The 5,442-nt window shown below is 30.8% G+C and overlaps 1 long non-coding RNA gene across 6 annotated transcripts; it reads left to right on the top strand.

Moving 5' to 3' along the window:
* Positions 1-1,553: 1,553 nt before the first annotated feature.
* Positions 1,554-5,442, top strand: LOC141704518 (uncharacterized). 6 transcript variants are annotated; one of them, XR_012567990.1, is made up of 6 exons: positions 1,554-1,680; positions 2,250-2,646; positions 2,810-3,143; positions 4,535-4,585; positions 4,771-4,863; positions 5,203-5,442. It is a non-coding gene; the product is annotated as an uncharacterized LOC141704518 (long non-coding RNA). The 6 variants fall into 6 exon arrangements; XR_012567987.1 differs by having other exon boundaries at positions 2,250-3,143; XR_012567989.1 differs by lacking the exon at positions 2,250-2,646 and having other exon boundaries at positions 1,565-1,680.

Here is a 5,442-nt window from a genome sequence, read left to right on the forward strand (position 1 = left end):
AACTTTAACAGGGCTTGCCAAAAAAATGACCCTTTTGTTATGTCAACACAAGTCCATCAAGTGTTTTACATTCAAGATCCTGTTGAAAATCATATTTATTATCCTATTAAGAAGCTGCCAACATACTTTGATGATTCACATGCCACTAATACAAAATAAATTTTTAGTGTCGCACTTTAGGCGTCGGTTATACCGGAAACCGTTGCTTATTATGCTTTTAGGCATCGCTTGTATTTAGCCCGACGCGTACATCGGTTGTAGAATTAACCGACGCCATAAGCTCTAAAAGGCATCGGTCAAAAAGAAACCGACTCCTAAAAATGCTTTATAGCATCGGTTAAACATAAACCGACTCCTAAAATCGCTTCATAGCGTAGGTCTTTAAAATGCCGACTCTGTAGATGTTGTTTAAGGTGTCGGCTAACACCTAACCGACATTATAGATATTATTTATGGTGTCACCTATGAAGAACCAAAGCTGTAGATTATGTTTAAAGCATCGGGCAAAGAAAGCCGACGCTGCTGTAAGATTCCTTAATGTTTTCACACTCCTCTGTCTTTTGCCCGCCAAACAGAGGTTCCTTTCTCTTAAACATTACCATTTATTCTTTTTTTAATATAATTTGAATTTTTTATATTGCTACAATATTTATTTAATTAATTTGAGTTAAGTACATTTATTTTCATAATTGCGTTTGAGGTATCATTTTAAAACTTTTTTTCACAAAAAATCTGACATTAGACTTTTATGTTTAAACAAAATATTTAAAATCAAAAAACCGGATGAGTCCAAGATTTATGAAATGTAATATTTTTAAATTCGAATTGGATTGGACTTTCTTAAAATCGAGGTAGGACTATGCCAAATAAAATATATAGACCCGCGAATCAGCCGAAAATGGATTTTTTTCAATTTATTGTAATATTAAAATTTGTAATTTAATTATTTCAATATTAATCTATCTATTCTGATTTATTTAATTTGGAGTTTTTTTAAATTAGACTTTTATTCGACATTTTTTAAGAAAATTTAGAATTCGAAATTTAATTCTATACAATTTGATAAATTTTTCGGTTCAACATATAATTCTATCCAAATTTTTATTCATATTATTTGAAATTCACTTAAAATTCAGATTTTTTTTCGAGAAGCACCAGTACAATTATGTTTTTATCAGCAGGACGTGATCAACTACTATGAAAATCTGAAATTTATCAAGCTAACCATGTTATTTTCTTAAAAAAATATGGCATATTTAGGATCGTGCAAGACTAGTTTGGAATGTAATTTTTGATAATTTTCGGGTTGAAGAAATTTTTAAATATGATATATATATATATATTTATTTATATAATTTACGTAATTGTAATTTATAAATTATATGCGATATGTAATTTATACAATATAATTTATATATATTCTTGTAATATATATACACACATATTTTAATATAATTATAGTTTTTTGGTGTTTTCGGTAAACATATGTAATTTGATTAAAATTTTAAATATTTTTACTTCTCAAAATAATAAAATACATGTCAAATTTTAATAAACACAGCTGTTAACTCCCTAACTCTCCCCCTCTATTTACATGCCATCGGTGGTTACCAAGGGGCGACTCTCCAGCGCTGCCACATTCTTTCTAGTTTTACTGCACTTTCTCAATTGGGGTTCAAGGTACTTGTTTGCTTGAGTAATTAATTGATTTCATTGCCCAAAGATAGGGCTTTTCTTACCGTTAAATCTTCAGGTAATCAATCTTATATTTGTATATGTATATCTTTTGTTAGTGGTTTGAATGTATATATGCATATGTGTAACAATTTTGGTTTAAGGGTATCTTCCGTATCCTTGTTACTGCAGGGTGTTTTACAACATGTGTCTGATGAATGGGTGTTTGATATATTGCCGTTTGGGTGTCTAATTTTATATGTTTATATGAACCAGGGACACTCTGGTTTCTATAATTGACTAATATTATGTAGAAATTTGGTCTGTTATACTAGTGTAAATGTCTAGTAGACTAGTACGGCTGCATTGATGATAAATTAAGTGAACGATTGACTGAAATTGAGAAAACTAGAAGAGTAGCGTTTAAGGGAATTTGCTTCAGGGCATGCTGTCTCACAAATTTATGTTCTAGATGAAACATTTTATCTAAAAAAATTAAGCTGATACCACGTTGGTCATGTTTTGCAACATATATAATTGTATACATGCTATTTATCAAGTCATTTCAAACTCAGGTAGTCTCCTGTTAATGGATTTAAAACGGAGAATATGGCCTTAATGGATATGCGACGGACGCTCTGAGATGCAATCAGAATTGGTTGGAATTTAAACAAACAGAGCAACTGGGAAGGGGACTTGGCATTGCATACAAGGCATTCATTTAGGCTAAAAGCATGAGCAGATATACTTTAGTTAAACATGCAAAAAACAGAGAACAAATATATGTAGTAATTGATCAATCTCTTCCTCTCACTGTCGTACATACTGTCAAAACCGCATTACTATCAGCCAATTCAAGCCGTCACCTCTACTGATCATGAAAAATTAGGCAAAAAAATGAAAGATCACTACAAGAACAAAAACGCCAATGTTTTCCTGCTATGTACATGAATATGCAGGGGAACTGTTGAGGTATATATGTGCACATTACCTAGTATCCTCGTCAACATATCCTTGGCAAGGATCTAGAATTACTTTGCCGTGATACTCTTGATTTCAACATTTTTGACATCTGGTTCTGCATTTTCTTGCATACTTTTTCCAATTCCACAACCCTGCTTTGCATACCTTGCAGATTTGCTCTGAGCTTCTCGTTCTCATTCGATATATCAAGCCTTCCTGCATAGAGCACAATCTGTTCACAGGAACCTTCTTTCTTATCCTTAATTACAGTATCTACTGAACTACATGGTGAATCAATGAAGGGTTTTGGTTGATTTATGTTTTCAAGCAAACTTTTAAGCTTGTTCTGCTGAGAGGCAAGGGCTTCAATAGCAGACCTTGAGGAAAATTTGGAGTTGTTAGCAAGATGCTCGCACTTTCTGATGATAACTTCTCGCAATTCAGCGCATAACATAGTCTTTTCTTCTCTTCTTCAGATAACCCTGAATGTGCCTGAACCAGATTAGGTAACTAACTACAACTGTGAGATATTAGAAGCGCAAAGCAAAATTGACTGGAACCTTAAATCTTTTTAAATTACACGGTTTTGCATTAGCTTGGTTTTGCACAGTAGGGTATTCCATCATAAAATTGATGTTACTTGCTACTAGTTTAAATGATAATTCCATATATATATATATATAAGTTGCTTACATTGACTAATTTTTCTATATAAATTGCTCTTCTACTGATTCTTTTTTTTGGTGCTAAATTCTTCTAATTGATTTCTCTGTTCATGTTTTGGCATCTTAATACTTCATATGCAATAGTTAATGCATCTTCCCACCTGCATTTACTAGTTCTGTGCAAAATTATAATATTTGAGAAAAAACTCAAGATTTACCGAGCTAGTCAGTAGCGACAAATAGCCAAAGTGGTAATACATGGCTCATTTTTTGTACGAGACATTTTCTATTTTTTTTGGCATTTAAAATTTCATTTGTTTGTCAGTTTTACAATCTACTTGCATTTAAGAATTGAGAAGAGTAACACTGAATTTTGTTCAAGTCTACATTCTGAAGCAATTATTGGGTTTTAATGTTCATTATAAATAGATTTTATATAACTGTTAAAGATTAAAAATTTAGTATAGTTGCTAGTTCTAATATGTCAGCTCCTGTAATACAGAAAGAGTCTTGTTGAATTACAAGTAGTACTTGTGCAAATTACATATATTTCAGGTCGTATATGAATTTTTAAAAATTTATAGTTTCAGAGTATGTCTTTTGAATGAATGTTGAATTATTTTGTGGTATCATACCGGTTGGGTGCTGAAGAAATATACTAGATAGGAGCTTTAATTAGTCCTTTAAATGCCTATAAATCCTATACCTATCAATTTTTTAATCTTTTTTGTTTTTCTTTTACAATTCCTTGTAGACTTCAAATTTTCCTATAAAAAGTGATCTTATTTAATTATAATCTCTTATTAGTGTCCGGATTAATTATCTTACATAGTACAAAGACAGAATGCAAGAACAATTCCAAAGTTCAACTTGTATATGATCTGTAAAAAAAAATCAAAAGAATTAGTCATCTAACACGATATGAGAACTGTGAAGTACTGAGTTCAAATTTTACTGAACATTAATATAGGTACATAATACATTGACATTCTTTCGGGGGTCAGAAATATAATCCTGCCTCCGCATTTTGAAATGCCAGTGTTATGTAAGAGCACCGACTTTTGGTTTATATTTCTCAAAAGAAACTCAAAATCTGTAAATCTAGCAGGAGGGAACAATAAATTTGAGGTTGCTTATGGGATTGCACGATTTCAATTTTAAGTAAATATGTAAATGTTATAACTAGATGGAACACTCTCCTCATTAATTTGTAATTCTTTCGTTATTTTCAGAATCATTGAAAACTTGATGAGTCGCGTAAGAAGAATGGAAGGATTTCAAGGGTAAGTTGACTAGGAAGTATGTGTGCACAAGGAAAGATCCATTAAAAAAATATAATTACATTTTTTGTGGACCAAATAATAATAAAAAAAGACTTTATGTGGAATCATATGGATGTTTAGGTATAAACTAAATTTTCTATATTAATTTTTTTTGTTGGTTTTAATTCTTGTTTGTTTATGTGCAGTATCCTCAGCAAAAAGAAGATACAGAGTGTGGTTTTTTTGTTACGAAGTACATGCATGACATAGTCAAGCTTTCTAACACGAATTGAAAAGTGGTAAGAGAGATAACTAAAATATTGTCTTACAAATATTGAACTCTTAATTTATCTAATTATCTTTTTTTTACAAGGGTCTCGGTTCAAGTTGTTATACCAAAAGGAAATCAATGAGATTCGAGATCTTTGGGATTTTTTTTTACTATAGAATGTATTTAATCCGGTACTAACAAAAAACTTTAAGAGGCTATATTACTTTTATCGTAGATTGTTTATAAGTGGTTTTATGTTGCTTAAATTAAATAAACAGATGGCCTAAAACAATTTATTATTTCTATCAAATTTAACCATTGTCAATTGCTAAGGTTAACAATTTTTTGCATATTTCTTGTGTTACAGGGATTTGCCACGAATCAAGGTATAGAGCCACGAAACGGTTTGTGAACGGGGGGAGTATTGAAGAAAAAGAGCAAGAATTTTATTAGAATTAGTGCAGGATAACCAAGTACTAGATTGTAAATATACTTCTTCCAATTGTAGTTTTTTAGTTTTGTCAATTAATGTATTTCCAAGTTTAAACAAGATACATAAAAGAAAATCTTTTAAACTTTTTTTAATTGACTTTCAAATGAGTTTGCA

Source organism: Apium graveolens, unplaced genomic scaffold, assembly GCF_009905375.1.
Source record: "Apium graveolens cultivar Ventura unplaced genomic scaffold, ASM990537v1 ctg794, whole genome shotgun sequence".
Classification (NCBI taxonomy): Eukaryota; Viridiplantae; Streptophyta; class Magnoliopsida; order Apiales; family Apiaceae; genus Apium; species Apium graveolens.